We start from the raw sequence: 23875 nt of genomic DNA, 5'->3' as shown, positions 1-23875 counted from the left end.
TAGACCTCCTCAGGAGACTAACACGGGACGCAACCAACAGAGTACCCTTTGTCGTCCAGTACTTCCCCGGAGCGGAGAAACTACGCCATGTTCTCCGCAGCCTTCAACATGTCATCAATGACGACGAACACCTCGCTATGGCCATCCCCACACCTCCACTACTCGCCTTTAAACAGCCACCCAACCTCAAACAGACCATCGTTCGCAGCACATTACCTAGCTTTCAAGAGAACAGTGTCCACGACACCACACAACCCTGCCACGGTAACCTCTGCAAGACATGCCAGATCATCGACACAGATACCACCATCACACGAGAGGACACCACCCACCAGGTGCATGGTTCATACTCCTGTGACTCGGCCAACGTTGTCTACCTCATACGTTGCAGGAAAGGATGCCCCAGAGCATGGTACATTGGCGAGACCATGCAGATGCTGCGACAACGGATGAACGGACACCGCGCAACAATCGCCAAACAGGAGGGTTCCCTCCCAGTCGGGGAACACTTCAGCAGTCATGGACATTCATCCACCGACCTTCGGGTAAGCGTACTCCAAGGCGGCCTTCGAGACACACGACAACGCAAAATCGTCGAACAGAAATTGATAGCCAAGTTCCGCACCCATGAGGACGGCCTCAACCGGGATCTTGGGTTCATGTCACGCTACACGTTACCCCACCAGCGAACAAATGTTATCTGTTTTTAATATAACGGGTCAGTTGCTGTCTTTTCTATGTTTCTACCTCTCTATCTCTGTTTTTTTTTTGTTTGTTGTTTTTTTTGGTGATTTGTATATTCTGAGACCTTGCAGGTAACACCTGTCTGTCTGCACACTGATTGCCTTGGCAACGGGCAGTTGAAAAAACTGTCTGTAATCACCAAGCATTGTTCTGTGAATTATAAATGCGATTTCATTTCGAGGATTTCATTTCCACATCGTTCACCTGAGGAAGGAGGTAGCCTCCAAAAGCTTGTGAATTTAAAATAAAATTGCTGGACTATAACTTGGTGTTGTAAAATTGTTTACAAAAGTTTTGAAGATAGTTATGTTCTCTGCGCTTGATGCTCACCAGTTGTTCAGTATTACTAACAACTTCCTTTGAGCCAGCACCTGAAAGTTGTCCCAACTAAATGAAACTCCTGTTGCAAGTCATCATCAGATGTTCACAAGGACACTTCTTTATGTTATAACACAAATCAGATGTGAGTAAGTGTGTGAGCATCTCACATGATAGAATCCACAAGAGTATAACAGATGGCATTCTATTTCTGTTGCACTCAGTGATAATTTGATCCAGTTCTAGCATATGTATCGCATACTATTTGATCTGAGACAAGTACATTAGCTTCTACTCACCACAGTAGCTCCAATGCCAGTCCTGCCCCCCAAATCATGTGCAACACTTGTGAATCTTCGCCTGTCAGCAACTAATTGCTTATTATTTCCCAATTTTACTAGTCAACTGTTCCTGTTTATTTTGTTTAAATATAAAAATGCAGATTTGGGGTAAAATTCAGTACATTTACATCAATAAATTAAAATGATCTGTCTCATCCATTTTCTGTGCATCTCCTTTGCAAAAATCAAGCAAATACTCCGTGGTCGAATATTAGCAAATATTCTCAAAAATTCATTTTTGAATCCATTTTTTAGAGGAAATATCAGAGCCAGAAGTTTTTTAAAGCACTTATATTGCACCTTGACAAGAGCAGCCAATGAGTTTTTGTCTTATCTTAGAGACATCAATAAACTATGTGTTAATTGAGTAATTTATGAAAACAAATGTCTCCACAGTTCTTGTACATGATCTAATTGCTGGGAGTTTCCAGAGTGGGGTGTGGTTGAAATGACTAATAAAAGTACAGCTCTGCTGAGCAGCATGTGTTGTATAGACGGATGTCAACAGACTTCCCAAGTGTGTTCTGTGCAGTGCGCTCAAACATGCAGGGTGTACAGAGTGATGGCCTAGAAATTCGATTGTGCAGCGCCTGTTTTACAAGTGTAAAATGGACACCCAAGGGTCCAATGTGGTGGGTGGCAGGCACTCATTCCATGCCCACCATATTGGATCGGGCTCCTCCGTAGGGGTGCTGGAAGTAGTAAAAAGCCTCATTATACTATTTAGATAAGGGTTCTATGCTTGTCTGCCATTCTTTCAAGGACTGTATTTGCAATATTAACAGTGTTTTCTGCCTTACTATTTGACTGTGGACATCTTGATGAGCTGATAATATGACTGAATTGATTTTGTCATGCAAACTGTTGGAACTCCTCGAGGTAAATGGTGGTAGATTCTTGCCTCGCTCTTCTCGATTGGCACAAAATACTAGGTGAGATACCGACAGCTCACCTGCTGGAAGATTACTTGGGAAACAAACCAAGACACTCTCTACTGCAAGTTGACTTCCAAAACCAAGATTGGTGTAAAAAAGATAACCCAAACATGCCCAGTTCTACAATGAAGGTACCAAACATCTTGAAAAACTTAGAGAAGGGAAAGTTGTCAGAATTCAGCCAATGGAAAATGTAAAATGGGCGCCAGGACAAGTACAACAGCAAGTGAATAACTGATCCTACAATGTAAGATGTGAAGATGGGAATGTACTTAGGAGGAACCAGCAACACTTTCAGAAAACAGAATCATCATTTGTGGGAAGACCCGAGAGTCCAGTTACACCTCAATAACACAAGTGGAGCTTCCCAGACAGCCCAAAGTAAGCAAACCACAGCCACAACAGAGTATAACAGAAGAAAAGACTGTGGCCGGTAATCATATAAACACTAAGCCGCTACCACAATTGTCAAACTTCCCTTTTCACTGCCGTTGAACACTGGTGTCCAGCAGAAATTGTATGTAACATTCCTGTTATAGAATAGCCATTTGTTTATCCACATTCTTCAATATTCAGTTTTTTTATTGTAAGTAATACAGATTTTAAAATCAAGTTTAAAATGTCTCTGCGAAAACTGTGTTTACAAGGAAGCACCAGAGCACTCCAGACTACTCTGTTGCCCTGATTTTGGAACATAATTGGTGAGCATTTCTAATGCTACCATTTAGAAGCCAGAATCTAAATGAGACAACAGGACTATCTCAAAATAGAGATGCTATACATAAGACTCACATATAATCACAATACTTTCGTGTCAATTATCCAAACAGAGTATTATAATCAGTTCTACACTTGATCATTGCAAATGGGACTATTTTTAAACTCCACATTCCTCTTTATAACATTTGCAGAGGATAGCTTATTAATAAGCAGAGGCGATAGATCTCAATCAAAAACAAGAGGTGTGTGTACATATGTATTGTAAAAACATTGATTCATCTGCTGATGTGTGTGTATATGTATTGCCTCGTAAGGAGTTGAATTGTGTACCAAGATCCCAACCTGCATATGCACATTTGAAATCACGATGCCTGTTTGGTGTACTGCAATATCTGTTTGTCCACTAGGCAGAGTGCTAGTCACTTTTGTGCAGATTTGGAGTCAGTGCTTCTGTCTTTCATACTTCTCCAGAGAATAAAGCTATTGTTGGTTGGTATCATGTCACTTGCTTTATTTTGCTAGATATACAGAATACAATGGGCCATAATTTGCTATGGCAGGGCATCTAACGCTGTCTGCGTTAGTTAGACTTGCCCATGCACGTTTGGTTTTTAAATTTTTTGCATGGCAAGTTGCTGAAAGTGTGAGCTGATAATGTCGCAGCGAGGGAAACAGGGCTTCTGGGACCTGAGTGAACAGGGCAAGCAACTGGGTCTCTCCTTAATCAATCAGATTGAAGGATTGTGAAATTAAAAGCGCAAGAACTGAGAAGGAAGTGTAAATTAGTGGGTGAATTCAATGTCAAATCAGATACAGGAAGAGAAATATAGAGAGGGAGAGAAAGATTGAATAAAGATAGAGCGAAAAAAAAGAGACAGAAAGGAAAGTAAAAAAAAAATGTAAAAATTTAAAATTTTACGTTTTTAAAATCTCCAACAATGAAACCCTGAAGGAATGAGGCTCCACTCTTGTAATAGTTAATTTTCGGTGCCAGAGGGGTTCACTGGCAGTGATTAACACTTAGCACATTATTAAAAGAGTACTTAGACTTGAAATGGACAGGACTTAACTTTCTGTCGCGAGTTTAGTTCGTCTCTACTGCGCAAACTTCACGCCATTCAATGCATTTCAATGGTGAGGCAGACAGTGAGATGCCGTTTCTGTGAAGCTAACGGCGGAGCAGCACAACTCGGACAGCAACTTTTGGATTTTCACTTTTAACCATGTATCTGCCCCTCGCCTGAAGTTGCTGTGCGATTTGCAGGTAAATAATGGCGAGGGCCATTAGCCTCACCGTTATTGTGACAACAAATTCTTGCTGTTTTAAAAGTAAGTCACACTGCACAAATAACAGGGAGTTTGGAATTAAGATCAGTCTACAAAAATATAGGGGTCGATATTAAACCCACCACCCACAACGGACAGGAGAGGGTCGGGGGGTTAAAAATTTAAAATCGGGGAACGTGTCCCCAACCTATTGCATAGCAGACATGCATGGGGGTGATTTTAAAATGGAACCAGACGAGGGAATGGGGGTCAAATTGAGGTCGGGAAATCCATTAGTACAGGTTTCCTAGACATCCTTACGATTTTGATGTAAGGACGTCTTTTATTTTTTTGTTGTTGGTTTCCCGTCCGACTGACTGGCCTGATTGACAGGCTGGTCTCAGTCGGATGGGAGATCAGCCAGGGAGAGGACGTCTTCAGGTAAGTCTGCAGGTAAGTCTTTGTTTGTATGGATGGGGATTGGGGGGATGTATGGGGGGGCACGGGGGCACGGGTTGGCAATGGGCATGGGTGGGCAAGCGGCATGGGTGGGCAAAGAGCATGTGTGGGCATAGGTGGGCAAAGGTGGGCATGGGGATCGCAAGTCATGGGGGATGGGATCGGGGAGGTCAGTCACCGGGGGTGTCGGGTCGGGGGGCATCGCGAGGGTCCGAGATTGTTGAGGGGGTGGATTGGGAGTCGGAGGATCGGAGTGGGGGGGGGAGGATCGGGGTTTGGGGTCCGCGACCGAGGATCGGGGGTTGGGGTCCGCGACCGAGGATCGGGGGTCCACAATCATTGGGGTGTCAGTGCAGGTAGGCTTGATGGGCCTGGGGGAAACACTCCTGCTCCTCCAGGCCCACAAGCTGTGCCTGTCTCGGCACCTACCTGTTAGTCTCGGACTTTCTCGCCTCCTTTCATGAGGTGTAAATCAGAAGGCCCTGGAATCCCAGCTCCCCGGGGTTGAAATCGGGAATTAGTGAAAAATGGAGGCCCGAAGCCTCCTTGAAAGATTTCAAGGCCCGACCCACCTCCTGGAAGTGGGTTGGTTGCCCACCCCTCGGAAATGGGCAGGTTGGAGGTGGGTTGGGGGTGGGTCTGAAATGGTGGAAATTACAAATGCCCCCCCGCCCCCAACCCACCCTTTTTTTAATTTAAAGATTGAGTCCCATGTGAACCGTCTTGGAGAGGCAGGACACTTCATTATCATATTTAAATCAGGCTCCCACAGTGCAGTTGGGAGGGCTCGGGAAACCCGGCAGCAAAATGGAGACAGGAGCTGCTGGATCAAGCAGGTAAGTACTTTTTACAGCATTGCTTGTGAACCAGGAGGAGCAGGAGTGCACCCCCCACCCCGGTCACCCAAGCAAACCTACTGCCGATCGCAACCTCTCCTCGCTGCCACAATTGGTGAACCCCCCCCCTCCAATCCTCAACCTCTGGCCTGCCCCGTGATCGGTCGGACCTCCCCTCCAACCCCTGATCCTGACACCCAATCTCGCCCTCCCTCCCGATAGCCGGGTGGGAAATGGAATTAAAAATTGACAATGATAATAAGGTCCTGCCGTTAAATTCGATAGGACCTCCCCGTCCCAGGATTTCCAGGTTCCCCCCCCCCCCCCCCCCCTGCTCCCTCCCCGCCTCCCCGTAAGTATCAGGGCCATAATCTTCTATGACAGACAAAAAACACAAGCTAACAGGTAGCCTTAGTGCACAATTCAAATTAGGTTAAAAGAGCAATTGTGATTGTGACACTGCCGATCTCATGATCTGGAAATGTAGTCCTTTGGATCCTTTGGATGCCCATCTCTCAGACAGAGTTGGGCCTTCAGTAGGGTCTGGCTTCGAGCTTCATAAAAGATTCGGCCTTTTAGCAGATAATGTATTGAACATTTCAACTGTCTCAAAGGATGCAAATTTTGGTCTCAATAAATGTCTTATTAAACCACCAATACAGGGCCCCTCAGGGAAGAGTGTTTCACCATACTCTGTAGCTCATCTTTATATATGGCCTTGTGGATGATGCCAAAGTGACAGTCTCTTTGCTAAGGACACCACTCTGTATAGAGTGGTTAATTCTCCATTGAAAGACAGTGGTGTCTTTCGATGACACTGCCATAAAACGGGCGCTAAAGTATCCAATATGGCAACCGGCAGGCGCACGCACATTCCGCACCAATTGGCTATAGGCATCAAAAGAGGAGTTAGGTCCTTTGCATATGCAAAGGATAATATCAAGTCCGTTTGATGCTTCCTTTACCAAATTGGTTTCCTCTGAATGCAACTGCCACCAGGCTGGCTGTTTTCAGGAAAACTAGGTCTACATGCAGCCTAACGAGCAGTCCTTAAAAGTAATTTTTCTTTAAAATACACTGCCGTGCTCCTCCCAGCTCCACAGTAAAACCACGGGTCGCTACCGACGGCTGTCTATGGGAGTGACCAGCACTCCGTATCTGAGAGAATATCTATGGCAGAACCTGAACTTGTAAAAAGGTTGCAAGATGCACCTTTCATGTTATTGGCTCATTTCAAGTTACCATAGGGGACATCTATTACGTCAAGCAGTCCACAGTGCACGCATGTGACATCAAGCAAGTGAGAAATGCAATGTTTGCAAGGGGCAACACTTTCATCCCTTTCCTTGTGGAAAGGAGGCATCACTTGAACATGATATAGAGCTTTCATCAGGTGGCACAGTTCCCCAGAATGCAATGCACCAAAGATGGCACTCATAGAATCAAAGAATCATAGAATGATTACAGCACAGAAGGAGGCCATTCAGCCAATCAAGCATGTGCCAGCTCTTTGTAAGAGCAATCCAGTTAGCCCTATTACCCCCCTCTTTCCCTGTAGCCATGCAAATTTTTTCCCTTCAAGTATTTATCCAATTCCTTTTTGAAAGCCACGATTCAATCTGCTTCCACCACCCCTTCAGGCAGCGCATTCCAGATCATAACTACTCGCTGCATAAAAAAGATTTTCCTCATGTCGTCTTTGGTTCTTTTGCCAATCACCTTAAATCTGTGTTCTCTGGTTCTCGACCCTTCTGCCAATGGGAACAGTTTCTCTTTATCGAAACCCTTCATGATTTTGAACACTTCATCAAATCTCCTCTCAACCTTCTCTGCTCTAAGGAGAACAACCGCAGCTTCTCCAGTTTATCCACATAACTGAAGGGATATGGGCCAAAAGCAGGTATATGGAGCTAGATCACAGATCAGCCATGATCTTATCAAATGGCGGAGCAGGCATGAGGGGCTGAATGGCCTACTCCTGTTCCTATGTTCCTATGTTCCCTCATCCTTGGAACCATTCTAGTGAATCTTTTCTGCACCCTCTCTATGGCCTTCACATCCTTCCTAAAGTGCGGTTCCCAGAATTGGACACAATACTCCAGTTGTGGCCGAACCAGTGTTTTATAAATATTCAACATAACTTCCTTGCTTTTGTACTCTATGCCTTTATTTATAAAGCCCAGGATCCCATATGCTTTTTTAATCGCTTTCTTAACCTGTCATGCCACCTTCAAAGATTTGTGCACATGTACCCCCAGGTCTCTCTGCTCCTGCATCCCCTTTAGAATTGTACTATTTAGTTTATATTGCCTCTCCTTGTTCATCCTGCCAAAATGTATCGCTTTGCACTTCTTTGTGTTAAATTTCATCTGCCATGTGTCCACCCATTCCACCAGCCTGTCTATATCCTCTTGAAGTCTATTACTATCCTCCTCAATGTTTACTACACTTCCAAGTTTTGTGTCATCTGCAAATTTTGAAATTGTGCCCTGTACACCCAAGTCCAAGCCATTAATATATAAATTAAAAAGCAGTGGTCCTAGTACCGACCCCTGGGGAACACCACTGTACACCTCCCTCCAGGCCGAATAACAACCATTCACCACTACTCTCTGTTTCCTGTCACTTAGCCACTTCCGTAGCCATTCTGCCATTGCCCCATTTATTCCACGGGCTTCAATTTTGCTGACAAGCCTATTATGTGGCACTTTATCAAACGCCTTTTGAAAGTCCGTATACACCACATTAACTGTATTGCCCTCATCAACCCTCTCTGTTACCTCACCAAAAAACTCAATCAAGTTAGTTAAACACAACTTGCCTTTAACAAATCCCTAATGGCATTCCTTTATTAATCCATACTTGTCCACTGACTATCAATTTTGTCCCAGATTATTGTTTCTAAAAGCTTCCCCACCACTGAGGTTAAACCCATATGGATACCTCGACTCCTCGTGTCGATCCCACGGCCAACATGAACAGGAAGGATTTGCACTCAATTAATGCTCAGAAACATCATTATATATTTCAATGGTCATTAACCAAGATGCATTTTATAGCAGACCACTGAGCCTGCATCTTTTAAGAGAAGAAACATTGGGGAGGACCGCTGTTGGGAGATCAGAGATCAGAGCGAAACTATTCCCGTGTGGCTCTTTAACCCAATGAGAAACCTCCTAACAGTGGAATAGCTTCTCAGGAAGCCAAAGAATCTGTTTGCTGTTCCTCAGCCACCACTTCCATATGTAAGAAAAGTGTACCATGCAATTTAGGCACAGTGAAAATGTCCAAAATGATAATAGGTGTATGCGGTGTTTTAAGTGGTACCTCCCAGAAAGTGTGGGAATTTCCAACTTGGGTTTGCAGCATTCTTGTAAATGTTGTGGGATCCATCATCTTTTGGTGCGTCATTAGCAGCAGTACTTCCAAAGCTTCAGCATCACAAATTTGTCTCAAAGCAACAAGTCTCCACTGCACCATGGTGAACAATTGGTCCACTTTTCTGCCACCAGCAGAACTTCCGTGTTAATTGTGAGCTGCAGTTTTTTTTAAAAAGCTGCTACCTCCCCAGATTTTACTCTCCCGGGCAAGTGTTCTACATGCCAACCTCTCTGGGCAAGTTTTTCATGTGGCAGTGGCCTATTCAAATTAGGAAGATTTGCAAACTCCCACTGCAAAATTTGGTGCACCTACCCTCTGAGGTGCAGGTAAGTCTGTGTCACTCAACCCCACTTTTTGTCATTTTTACCATATCAGAACCCAAATGTCCACCTTGCATCCCAGCTTGCATATGCGATTAAATGAATATGCATCGTGCAGCTAGATTAAAACAAAAACATAAAATGCTGGAAATACACAGCAGATCAGCAGACATCTGCAAAGAGACGAACCAATTATTTTGGGTGTAACCCTTTGTCAGAACAACAAGTTGTGTTGTAAGCTCTGTGAGCTCACCCTTTCAAAATGGTGATGCAACAATGGTTCCAGTTTTAAGTGGAAGGAATGAAGTGTGCTTTGCTCTAATATGGACATGCATGTGAACCTTGGAAAGGTCTGCTTTATGAGGGCTTTATATGTAACAAAATAATTTGCACTTATATAATGCCTTTAATGTTGTAAAACATCCCCAGGTGTTTCACAGGAGCGTTATCAAACACAATTTGACACTGAGTCACATAAGTAGATATTAGGAGAGGTGAGCAAAAGCTTGGTCAAACAGGTCATTTTTAAGGAGCATCTTTAAGGAGGAGAGAGAGGTGGAGAGGCGGAGACGTTTAGGGAGGGAATTTCAGAGCTTAGAGCCGAGGCAGCTGAAGGCACAGCCGCCAATGGCAAAGTGATAAAAATCGGGGATGCACAAGAGGCCCGAATTGGAGGAGCACAGAGATCTCAGAGGGGTAAGATAAGAAGAAACTCTTTGTGACATATATAATTTTCCCGTCTAATTTGAATAATGAAATAGTAACTTGCTCTACCTGAGTGGGACTTTCCTGAGGTCATTAACCATTTTAATCAACTGCTCCCAAGTCCCTTCGTGTTTGACATAACCAAATAAAGTTATTGGTTTGAAAACTGTAGACAGGGCACACTGCCAATGGACGAGGCTCCCCACCAGAAGTGCAGACTTGTAAAATTAACATTTATTCTGTCTGCAATCTCCTGCCAAGCACATGGTATAGTTCTCCAGTGAGGAGGATATGTTCCAGGATTCCTCACAGGGCTTTCTTCCTTTGCAGAACGACAAGCAGAAGTACCTCCAAAGCAGCAGCTGAAAATGCAGAAGTTCTGCCTTGTCAGCTAGCTTTTTCTAGTTTTCTTCCCAGTAACAATGAATCATCCCCTTTAAATAGCAGCCGCAACTATTGAGAGTTGCAACTGCATGCAGTTTACCACTCCCTAATAAGGGGAACTGCAACTGCTAGCAGACCTGCTCCAGGCCAAGAGCTCATAATCAGGGTAATATCAGGAAATGCCCCTAGGTTGGTCTGGTGTGATGTTGGCGAGTGCTAAGCATACTGATCTCCCTGCTTTAGCATTGGGATCAGAAAACGTCAGGTGAATCTAAGATAGGACCAATAAATTTACAGCAATAATTCAGGATAAGGTTTAGTAATGGTCTATCATTGGTAACTTTCATATATATTCAAGCCTATTTTTAAAGCAGATGTTTTTCTAATGCATATTTGCACTGCTGCAATTATGGTTGGGAGAGCACAGGCTTAAAGTAGTTTTTCTACATAGTTAAAATGTGATTCGTTTGTCAGCATGGTGACACCAAGCATTGATGTTCCATTGCAACAAAGCATGAAGCACTAGGATGGCAACATAGGAATTTTTCGGAAAAGGGCATATGGACTGTCATGGTTCAGAATTGTCTGGCCATTTTTCTATTAAAAAACTTGGGATATAAGCAATTTTAATGTTTTTGGGCAGAAGCATATCTGAAAGGGAATTGTTTCCCTGCACAGTTCTATGCTGAAATAAAAACAGAAAATACTGGAAATATTCAGCAAGTCAGGCAACAACTGTGGAGAAAGAAACAGAGTTAATGTTTCAGGTCAATGACCTTTCGTCAGAACTGGAAGAAGTTAAAGGTTTAACCGCTATTGAGCAAGTACAGAGCCAGGGGAAGTGGGGGTGGGTGGAGGAAGGGGAGGGGAGGAAAGAACAAAAAGGAAGGTCTCTGATAAGGTAGAGGGCAGAAGTTATTAAATGACAAAAGGCAAGGAGGGTGGTAATGGGACAAGTAAAGAAATAAAAGATGGGTCTAGAGGAGCTGCAAAGGGCAACAGCAGAACTATTCCCAGCACTTGTTTTCTGAAAAAATGGGAGCAGTGGTTATGATCTGAAGTTATTGAAATCAATGTTGAGTCCAGAAGGTTGTAAAATGCCTAATTGAAAGATGAGGTGCTATTCCTCGAGCTTCCTTTGGGCTTCAATGGAACAGTGTAAGAGACCGAGGACAGAGAGGTCAGAGTGAGAGTGGGACGGAAAATTAAAATGGCAAACGACTGGAAACTCGGGGTCACACTTGCGGACTGAGTGGAGGTGTTCAGCAAAGCGATCACCCAATCTGTGTTTGTTCTCCCATTGTAGAGGAGACCACATTGTGTGCCGTGAATACAATATACTAAATTGAAAGAAGTACAAATAAATCGCTGTTTCACCTGGAAGGAGTGCTTGGGGGCCCTGGACAGTAGGAAGGGAGGAGGTGAAAGGGCAGGTGTTGCATCTCCTGCGCTCGCACGGGAAGGTGCCATGGGAAGGGGAGTGGGTGTTGGGGGTGATGGAAGAGTGGGCTAGGGTGTCGTGGAGGGAACAGTCCCTTCAGAATGCTGAAAGGGGAGGAGAAGGGAAGATATATTTGGTGGTGGCATCGCGCTGGAGGTGGCGGATATGGCGGAGGATGATCCATTGAATGTGGAGGCTGAGGGGTGGTAGGTGAGGACAAGGCGGACCCTATCGTAGCTCTGGGAGGGAGGGGAAGGGGTGAGGGCAGAAGTACGGGAAATGGGGACGGACACAGCCAAGGGCCCTGTCAACCACAGTGGAAGGGAATCCTCAGTTGAGGAAAAAGGAAAACATATCGGAAGCACTGGTGTGGAAGGTGGCATTGCCGGAACAGATGAGATGGAGAAACTGGGAGAATGGAATAGAGTCCTCACAAGAAGCGGGGTGGAAGTATAATCAAGGTAGCTGTGGGAGTTGATGAGCTTTTAGTAGATAATGGTTGACAGCCTATCCCCAGAAATGGAGATAGAGAAGTCGAGGAAGGGAAGAGTCAGAGATGGACCATGTGAAGGTGAGGGAAGAGTGGAAATTGGAAGCAAAGTTGATGAAATTTTCCAGTTTGGGGCGAGAGCAGGAAACGACACTGATACAGTCATCAATGTACTGGAAAAATAAAGAGGTGAGGGAGGGACCTGAGTAATACTGGAACAAAGAACATTCAACATTTCCCACAAAAATACGGGCATAGCTGGGACCCATACGGGTTCCATAGCGACACCTTTTATTTGGAGGAAGTGAGTGGAGTCAAAGGAGAAGTTGTTCAATGTAAGAACAAGTTCAGCCAGGCAGGGGAGGGTGGTGGTGGTGGTGGATGGGGACTGGTTGGGCCTCCATTCAAGGAAGAAGCGGAGGGCCCGCAGGCCATCCTGGTGGGGGATGGAGGTGTAGAGGGACTGGACACCCATGGTGAAAAGGAGACGGTTAGGGAAGGGAAACTGGAAACCATTGAAGTGGCGGAGGGGGTCAGAAGACTTGCAGATGTAGGTCGGAAATGACTGCACTAGAGGAGAAAAAATAGAGTCAAGCTAGGAAGAAACAAGTTCCATGGGGCAAGAACAGGCTGCAATGATGGGTCTTAGGGCAGTCCTGTTTGTGGATCTTGGAAACGAGTTAGAAGAGGGCTGTACGAGGTTGGGGGACTATGAGGTTGGAGACCGTGAGGGGAAGATCTCCAGTGAAGCTGAGGTCAGTGACAGTCTGGGAAACGATGGCTTGATGTTTGGCGTTGGGGTCATGGTCCAGGGGGAGGTAGGAGGAGGTTTCGTAGAGATGCCGTTCAGCCTCCGCAACGTAGAGGTCTGTTCACCAAACAACAACTGCGCCGCCCTTGTCAGCAGGTTTAATGACAATGTCAGGGTTGGACCTGAGAGAACGGAGTGCTGCGAGTTCAGAGGGAGGGAGGTTAGAACAAGTGAGGGGAGTAGAGAAATTGAGACGGCTGATGTCACGCTGGCAGTTTGCAATGAAAAGATCAAAAGAGGGTACGAGGCCAGAGGGATGGATCCAGGTGGAATGAGAATTCTGAAGACAGGAAAAATAGTCTGCTGTGCGTGGGGAAGACTCCTGGCCAAAGATGTGGACATGGAGGCGAAAGCAATGGAAGAAGAGTTCTATGCTGAGTTGGCCATCCGTACGAAGATAGGTGGTGATTAAAATGTGGGATGCGCAGTTGCTTTACACAGATCCCAAACAATGGTCAATTTATTAGCAATATCTGGCCATTCAGGAAAACATCTAGTACCATAGTGTTGACAAATTCTTTTGAATTCTGCGGGTCGGGCGGAGAGACTTTTTAAGAAGCGACACAGACACAGAAGTCAGTCAGTCAGGCAGCAGCCAGCTGCAAGTATGGAACCTCTGCCCTCACCATGGAGAGATGGTGTTTTTATGTTAAGTATAATATCCCTTAACCTAAGTTCCGATATTCAGACCCATTGACTTCAATAGGCGGCCAATGCAACAGGCGAATAACAGGCGGCCTTCCCTTTTGAAATCCGTGCTGACTATTCTTTATTATATTTTCAGTACAGTAGAAAAACTACTGTATCTTTGAGTATGGTTTCCATTATCTTTCCTACCACTGACGTTTAGCTAATTGGTCTATAGTTCTATGGGCTTGTTCTATGTCCCTTTTTAAACATTAGCTCTCCGCCAGCCCTCTGACACTATTCCCTTTTCTAATGAATTTTTATATATATGTAATGGTGCCTCTGCTATCTCTTCCCTAACTTCTTTCACTATGCACGGATGCAATCCATCTGGGCCAGGGGTTTTATCCTCTCTAAGTTTGATTAGTTTATCAATTATCTCCCCCCTTTTCTATCTTAAATGTATTTATATCTTTTTTGATCTCTTCTTCTAATGTCATGCCCATCATGTTAGTCTCCCTGGTAAATACAGAGGCAAAAATAATTATTTAATATTTCAGCCATTTCGCTCTCATTATCTGTGAGTTTATCATGTGCATCCCTTAGTGGCCCTACCCCTACCCTGATTTTTCTTTTGTTATTTATGTATCTGTAGAATACTTTGCTTTTTTTGGTAATTCCTTGATAATTTAATTTTGTGGTTTCTTTTTGCCTTCCCAATTGTTTTTTTGACTTCCTAACCTTTTCGTATTCTATTTTGTCATCCTCTCTTTTATTGTCTACATACTTAGTGTGTGCCGTATTCTTTAGTTTCAATTTTGCCTTTATTTCTCTATTCATCCATAGTGTGTCATTACTGGCTCATTTGTTCTTGCTTTTTAGTGGGATATATTTCTCCTGGACTCTATTGATCACCATTTTAAATGTTTCCCACTGCTGTTCTATTTCTTTGTTTGTCAGTAAATTTTCCTAGTTCCATTCTCATCCCCTCAAAATCAGCTTTTTTCCAATTTATTACTTTGGTCTTTGTCTTTCTTTTGTCCTTCTCAATCTTTATCTTAAACTTTATTATGTTGTGAACGCTATTGCCTAGATATTCCTCTACGTTTAGTTCTCTTATCTGTTCTGGTTCATTTCCCATTACTAGATCCAGCAGTCCTTCCTCTCTTGTTGGGCTTTTTACATACTGGGTGAGAAATGAGATCTGCACACATTGTAAAATCTCCATTCCCTGTACCCCTTTACCTACCTCTTCTTGACAGTTTATTTGGGGGTAGTTAAAATCTCCCATGATTATTATTCTGTGCCCTTTACTCATTTCACATATTTGCTTACATATTTCTTCCTCCACCTTCTTTCCACTATTAGGTAATCTGTAGTGTACCTCGATTAGCATGATCGATCCCTTCTTATATTTTATTTCAATCCATCCTTCTGTTAGTTATGTCCCTTTTTTCTACTGCCATTATGTTATCCCTAAATAGTACAGCTACTCTACCCCACCCTTCTTCATTCCCTATCCTTTCTGATTACATTATAACCTGCAATATTTAGTTGCCAGTCCTGTTCTTTATGTAGCCATGTTTCAGTTATTCCTACTACATTTGATTCCTTGCTTTGGATTATTGCCTCCAGTTCCCCCATTTTATTTCAGACGTGTAAAGTTAAAAGAATGACTTGAAGTGGAAGTGTTTGAACTTTTGAAACAGGGATGAAAATTATTTTTGCATTAATAATAACTATTCACTTCCATTTAGCAGTTAATGTGATATGGGGAAATTCTGGGCCATCAATAGCATCACCATAACATCTGGTACAACAACAACCAGCACCAGTACAGGTGGGAATGGGACACCATCATGAAATCACCTCCACACGAGCAACCACTGGCAGGAGAGGGGGGATATTCAAATAAATCAATTCCATTTTTCAGTCACCAGTACAGAGAGAGGTGCAAGTTGGTGCAGAATTCAATAGCTGGGATGCTGCAACTGGCCTCCACCAATAACTTCACAACTCCACTTTTTTGTCAATTCTGATCATTAATTGTTCTTTTCTAAACTTTAATCGTTTAGGGAACTTAATAGTTTCATGAAAAACGTAATTAAACAATACCCTCCATTGTATCATAGATTGCAAAGTATATGACAACAATTTAGTCCCAACTTTAGGTTTTACATCATGACTCACTTCCACAGAACCTTTACCAGCTCTCATCACATATGAATATTAGCAAACAATGCTCTCACCAAAATTAATCAGCTCTGACCTTCAACAGCACTTTCATATTGCAACAGTAATGAAATCAATTTACATCTGCTTATTTTGAGAAATAATTAATGATGCCATTCTGTTCCTTATTGCTGCTATTTGTAGAGCAATATCAAATCAAAATATGAAATTACTTTTTAGGCTTTATGCTCCACATGGTCTGGCCTTGGATGTAAATTTCCTTATTGCTGATATATTACAATGATAAGCATTTTCCATACACTCTTTCAGATGGATATTTGTTTACAAAGATACCATTTTATTATTTTTAATTAACAGTTTTTTTTAAATTTGCAGTAGTTTACATTCACATATATATTTTACAAAGCCATCGTGTAATTTGATTACGTGGTGCGAGCAGGAGGAGTGCATTTGAAGTAATTAACATTTTTACAACATGGTTGTGCCTACACTAGGAGCAATGTGGGTTTAAAGGGTAATTTTCTCAGTGGGGTTCTGTTAAGTCAGGGAGTCCTGGGCTCTGTTTTGCTAGTAATTCTGCGGTTGAGGGCATTGTCTTTCCTAAGAATGGGTCACTATTGCTGGTCTTTATTTTCTTTGGTTTGATTATTTTGAATGGGTAGGTCACATGATCTGTACATCCAGCATGGGGAAGGGGGTTTACTGTCGGAGCCAGCAATGCTATGTAAATCCTATCTACTGCCCCCTGCACTTTGGGGAAACCCAGCAACTTGATAAAACTCTATGGTTCTATCACACAGCTGCCTGGCATTCATGTCATACTGCTCTCCTAAAAATGGCACGCTCATAAAGCACCCTAGGTTATATTGCACAGATCCCCCGTGGGTGCTTGAGATGAGCTGTTGGCATGAACAGGAAAGGGGGTCGAGGCTGTTGAGTGTATGTGGTTACTTTTACTGCCACAGGCAGAGCTGAGTCGATGATCATAGAATCATGGAAATGGTTATAAAACAGAAGGAGGCCATTTGGCCCATCGAGACCGTGCCGGCTCTTTGTAAGAGCAATCCAGTTAGTCCCATTCTCCCGCTCTTTCCCTGTCGCCCTGCAAATTTTCCCTTTTATCCTAAGTATTAAGTATTTATCCTATACCTTTTTGAAAGCCACGATTCAATCTGCTTCCACCACCCTTTCAGGCAGTGCATTCCAGATCATAACTATTCGCTGCGTAAAAAAGTTTTTCCTTACGTCACCTTTGGTTCATTTGTCAATCACCTTAAATCTGTGTCCTCTGGTTCTTGACCCTTCCGCCAATGAGAACAGTTTCTTTTTATTTACTTTATCTAAACCCTTCATGATTTTGAACACTTCTATCAAATCTCCTCTCAATCTTCTCTGCTCCAAGAAGAACAACCCCAGCATCTCCAGTCTATCCATGTAACTGAAGACCCTCACCCCTGGAACCATTCCAGTAAATCTTTTCTGCACCCTCTCGAAGGCCTTCACATCCTTCCTAAAGTACAGTGCCTGGAATTGGACACAATACTCCATTTGTGGCTGAACTAGTGTTTTATAAAGTTTCAACATAATTTCCTTGCTTTTGTACTCTATGCCTCGATTTATAAAGCCCAGGATCCCGTATGCTTTTTTAACCACTTTCTCAATCTTAGCTACAGGTCTCCATGCAGAAGGTGACACAAGTCCCTTGTTGCCACTTTGGTGACGTGCACTTTTCTCATGTGGAGCTCCACACTCAGGTCTTCATAAGATCAGTATGGTCTGTAAATTCTTTAGGGGGTGTGTAATATCTTTTAGGGTACATCCTCCTCAATAATGCCTCGACCCCCTTTCCTCTATCCTATATTTTTCCTTCTGCTGCTCCAGTACAATTACAAACAGGCGAATGCTCTCTGGGAATCACACAGCTGTAATTCAGAGCCTCTTACTTTGCGTGGGTGGAAACATTTCCCAGTAGTCTCCCAGGCCCTCAGGCTGCCAGAGGCAAAGGCAGCTCTATCCAGATGAAAAGCAAACAAAATCCATTCCAAAAGCTCTTTTGCTACTCGCAATCACTCCACAAAGTTTCTTCAGGCTGCAAGCTCCAAAGTAAAGCACTTCCACCACTCTGAGTGATGCTGGTAACAGATTATGCCTCTTGTAACTCAATAATTATCCTTGGTGCAGTGGGGGTGCAAGTTATAGGCTTTGGGCACTCTAAATCTGGTCACCCTCGGAGCAGTATTGCGCACACATGAACAGCCCCAGAACACGACTGAATACCAGTGCAGCTATTAAGGGGCAGAAACAGGCCCTGCCCCGGAAGACAAGAAAAAAAATGACAAGACATCACAAATTACACCTAGAACTCACTGCAAAATGCTTGGTAATTTGGGGTCAATGTGTCCTCCAACTAATTTTCTAATTATAACATGACTTCCTAATCTCCGATGTCTTTGTCTGAAAGGATAACAAATTCTTTAGGGGCGATTTTAACCTTGCACATCTGGAAACCGGACGGGATGGGGGCTGTTAAAATCAGCCGTGGAACTTACCCGTTGATGTCTGACACTCTTTCCGCAAGTTCCAATTTTAACCTACTCTTCTGAGCAGACGGGAAGGACACCCGCCAGAAACCAGCAGGGTCCTTCTTTAAATATGGTGATCGGGCTGTGGTGATGTCATGCTGACTGCTATTTTAACCAGAGGCCTGCATGGGAAGCTGTTATGGTCTTCCCGCCAGGCCAACCAAGTGGGAACCAGAAGAGGCTGGAAGAGGTAAGTCATTATACTTTTTTAAAACTTTCTTTGTGGAGCTAGAAGGAGCCAGGAGCCTCCTCCCGCCTGGCATCGCGCTCCCGCCCATCGGCCAGCTGTTGCTTGCCACCCAGCGTGTTAATGACTAATTCTATTCATATATCTCCCGGGCATTATGCTGCCAGGATGGGACTGTTTTCTCCTCGCTTTGGCCCCCACTCGCACAACTTCCGCCCCAAGTTAAAATCAGGACTTCGTTAAAAAATCATTTGGTTTGTGCAGTATCATTAAAGACAAAATGTGGTCAGTTTTCAGGAAGGTACAAGAGGATACTGAGAATTTTGAACAATGTTGAACCCTGTGCTGGGTCTGATTTCCAATCATAAAAACATAAGAAAATGTGTTAAAGAAAACCCAGTCTGAACAAATATTTACTGTTTGACTCCCCCTAGAGGTTGAATTGCCAAAGTCAGCTAGACTGTCACACGCAGCAATGAGCACAGGCGAAGCCAGTTGCCAGTGGACAGTAAGGAGGGGAAAAAAGCGACAGTTCCCAGATTGTAGAGAAAACAGAGTTCTCTGTTCTCTGTTTTCTCAGTTACAGGTCAGGCTGCATCATTATGGTAGACGAGGAGAGGGAGAGAGAGCACTTGTAATATTCATACATATAAATTATTTTGATAGTTTAATTTTACCTGTTTTACTTGATGCAGATGTTTTGATGTGTAGTGGATATAGTGACTAGACTTGCAAGATGTAACAAAATCCAATATATTGTTAAAGTTTAAGAGGCAATTTGGTGAATCTATTTGAATTACATGTTTAAGGGAATCAAGGGATATGGGGGTAGGACGAGAAAGTGGAGTTGAGGTCGAAGATCAGCCATGATCTTACTGAATGGCGAAGCCGGCTCGAGGGGCTGTATGGCCGACTCCTAATCCTATTTCTTATGTTCTTAAGCATGTGTTACTTATTAATTGTATGAATAATGGAGAAATACAGGCTTCATGACTCAGCTTGAGGTATGTAGGAGAAATAAGTGTAAACAGAATATAAGTAATTAGCAGTCTCCACTTTATTTCTTAAAAATTCATAAAACTTCAAAGTGTTGAGGGCCCAAGTGACGTGTCCACATTTCTTTTCCTCCACTGTTCTCTCCTCTTCGGAGAGTGGTGACTCGTGGTGCAGTATGGTTCCATAGACCAGCTTCCAGGCACTTCAATGGCCATTCTTTTTTGATTCATTCATGGGATGTGGACGTCGCTGCTAAGGCCAGCATTTATTGCCCATCCCTAATTGCCCTCGAGAAGGTGATGGTGAGCCGCTGCCTTGCACCGTTGCAGTCCATGTGGTGAAGGTTCTCCCACAGTGCTGTTAGGTAGGGAGTTCCAAGATTTTGGCCCAGCAACGATGAAGGAACGGCGATATATTTCCATGTCGGGGTGGTGTGTGACTTGGAGGGGAACGTGCAGGTGGTGTTGTTCCCATGTGCCTGCTCCCTTGTCCTTCTAGGTGGTAGAGGTCGCGGGTTTGGGAGGTGCTGTCGAAGAAGCCTTGGCAATTTTCTGCAGTGCATCCTGTGGATGGTACACACTGCAGCCACGGTGTGCCGGGGGTGAAGGGAGTGAATGTTTAGGGTGGTGGATGGGGTGCCAATCAAGCGGGCTGCTTTGCCCTGGATGGTGTTGAGCTTCTTGAGTGTTGTTGGAGCTGCACTCATCCAGGCAAGTGGAGAGTATTCCATCACACTCCTGACTTGTGCCTTGTAGACAGTGGAAAGGCTTTGGGGATTCAGGAGGTGAGTCACTCGCGGCAGAATACCCAGCCTCTGACCTGCTTTTGTAGCCACAGTATTTATGTGACTGATCCAGTTAAGTTTCTGGTCAATGGTGACCCCCAGGATGTTGATGGTGGGGGATTCAGCAATGGTAATGCTGTTGAATGTCAAGGGGAGGTGGTTAGACTCTCTGTTGTTGGAGATGGTCATTGCCTGGCACTTGTCTGGCAATTCATGTGTGGTTCCACACAGTTAGTATTGGCAAGCTACTGATTCTATTGTCATCCAACATCCACATGCATGTACTTTCTAGTAGGGTTACTGGATAACTATTAGGCCTGGGAACCCTGACTGACTTTAGAACATAATAAAGATAAAAACAACGAAAAAATAATTAAAACTTGCAGTGTTTCCTGTAAGAGGCCATGCCTCTCAGAGAAGCCCAAGGCTCGAGTTCACAGGACCTCTTCGATGTCAGGTGAAGAGACTGAAGAAGATAACAGACTTTGTTTCCCAGCATGCATATGTGCCTGTAACTCCCAACGTTTTTTGATTGGAAGAAGGATTGGCCATTCAGTGAGTGTGTTTCATGACTTGCTACTTGTAAACGCTGCCATTTCATCCTCCCCAGCCCAAGTCCAGTGATGGAAAAACACTGACAGGACCAATAGAAGGGCAAACCATTATAGGAGCAGATAAAATAACGAGTTTTTTTTGTATAAATCATCACAAGCATGAACTATTAAATTGTTTATGAGGTGATTTTCCAGAGAAAACTATGGAGATTACTATATTCATGTAAGAAATGAAACTTTCCACTTGAAAATTTGGTGTTATTGAATCTTTTTATTTTATGATGTACTCTAAATGCCACATTTTTAAAATTTGTGCTTTTGTCAGAGCTCAAAAGGAAATTGCAAATTAAAATGATTAATAGGGAAAATTTTACAGGGCTATGGGGAAAGAGCTATGGGGCTAAGGGAATGGGACTAATTGGATAGCTCTTTCAAAGAGCTGGCACAGGCACAATGGGCCAAATGGCCTCCTCCTGTGCTGTACCAACTATAATGCTATGAGACCATGATCTAAACAGCAAAAGTATTAGAAGAAATGTGTCATTATTAAAATTTGAAGGGAGATTCTGAATAAAAGTCCTGAATTTAAATATGATTGAAACAGAATCTTTTTGTAACATTAAGTACCCGTTGCAGAGATATTTGATAAAGAAGAAAATATGTAAATCAGTTTAATCTTTTCTTAAGATTTTTATATTTCTTGGCCTTCACTGTAAAAACACATACCCTAAATAGATGGCCAGTGAAGGTAAGGAGCAGCTTCCCCCAGGTTACACGCAGAGATTTATTTTTTTGTGTCATGGCAATATGTAAGCAAAACAAATTTATTTATTTATGTATCGGGCCTGAAATTCCAACCAGATGCCAGGGCAGAGAGTGGGCAGATCACCTGACAGGAGCCGGAATTTGGAGCAGACCCTGGTTCCGCTAGAATTCCGTCCCATGTCGGTTGCCCAGTAAATTGTGATGAGCCTTCAACTATCTGGAGTTTCCAGACTATCCCTGGAATTACACTCATTATGTCTTTGGAAGCTTCAGTGGAACTCTCGCCAGCTGAGAGGTGGCAAGAGTTCCATTAAGACCCTTGATTATGTCCCTAAAATTTCCCAAAGGCAATCAACCTCAAGGGGGATCGATTATTTAAAAATGCGTCACGGTTCCCTTAAGTTGCATATATTTTTCTTCAGCTCGGGAAAGGCCTCGGGGTCCCCTTGCTTGGCTTTGAGCTTGATTTTCCAATTTATCTGCTGCACATTGGGAAGAATGACTGTTCCAGCTTCCATTCATGAGTCAGGCTGACCAGTCAATCATCAATGGCACCCTAGTGTACTGCAGACCCCCCTAACAGGTATCAGATACCCAGTCTGCCAGAATGGGTTGACTTGGTTCCAGTCTTCCGTCCCAGGCTTGTTATCTTTGAGCCATTTTGACCCCAAAGAGGCTTTCCTATATATTATTTGATTGCAATAATAGCACAGGCGGGCATTAACACTGGCCAAAAACCTGGAGATATCCAGTTTTTTTTCTCTGCACTTCTCCATTTTGGGCCTAAAGAATGGAGTGTTTTTTTAAATGTCTAGTCTGCTTTTTGATAGATTTTTGTTAGGCAAGTGTATTAAGGGTTACGGAACCAAGTCAGGTAGATGGAGTTAAGATACAGATCAGCCATGGTCTAACTGAATGGCGGAACAGGCTGAAGGGGCTGAATGTTGTTCCTATGAAATCTGTTAAGGCCCTTCAGAGGACAATGCAGCCGTTTTCCACTGAGGAAAATTAAAATGACCAAGTAGCAATTAGCACACCCACTCAACGAGAGTTAAAATTCAGCGATGGAGCAGCTCAGCAGACGATCTTGTAAGTGAATTTTGCTGCAATTGTTACACTCACTGGTACAGTGTGCGGTTAGTAGGAGAAAGCTGTCAAGGAGTGCAGGCTGCACCAGATGCTAAAATCTACCCTGCCAAATCCATGAAGCTTTTAACCCGTCTCTTACGCTAGTCCCTGGCACTTTAATCAGCTGAGCAGTAAACCTGAATACCTTTGATGCATTACTAAACTGTATCTTTCATTCTCACTTAGAGAAATCAAAAATCTCATGTACAAAGAAAGACTAGCCAAGGAAATAATTTAAATATATTCTCCACTACAAACTAATCGTGCAAGTAATGCTCACAGAGGGTGAATTTCCATAGGGATTCTCCTGCTCATCGGTCGTATCTCTGGTGGAAGAGCCACGGAAACTCTGGGAAAATATAGAAAAGAAAAAACTTGCATTTATACAGCGCCTTTCACAACTTCAGGATGTCCGAAAGCGTTTTACAGCCAAGGAAGTACTTTTGAAGTGCAGCCCCTTCAATGCAGGAAACACAGCAGCCATTTTGTACACAGCCAGGTCTCACGAACAACAATATGATAATGACCGGATAATCTGTTTTTAGTGATGTTGTTTGAGGGATAAATATTGACCAGGACACCAGGGAGAACTCCCTTGCTCTTCTTGGAAATAGTACCATGGTATCTTTTACATCCACCTGCAAGGGCAGACGGTGCCTCAGTTTAACGTCTCATCCGAAATACGGCACTTCCAACAGTGCAGCACTCCCTCAGTATTGCACTGGAGTGTCAGCTTAGGTTATACGCTCAGGTCTCTGGAGTGAGACTTAAACCCACGACCTCTGATTCAGAGGTGAGAGCGCTACCAACTGAGCCATGGTAGACACGGCTAATGGTGTAAATGGTGCAAAAGCCTGTGGAAATTCACCCCCATTATTTCTAAACTATATTATTACTGTATATTATTA

This window comes from Heptranchias perlo, chromosome 2, assembly GCF_035084215.1.
Source record: "Heptranchias perlo isolate sHepPer1 chromosome 2, sHepPer1.hap1, whole genome shotgun sequence".
NCBI lineage: Eukaryota > Metazoa > Chordata > Chondrichthyes > Hexanchiformes > Hexanchidae > Heptranchias > Heptranchias perlo.
The sequence above is the reverse complement of the archived record's forward strand: the minus strand, read 5'-3'. Positions refer to the sequence as shown.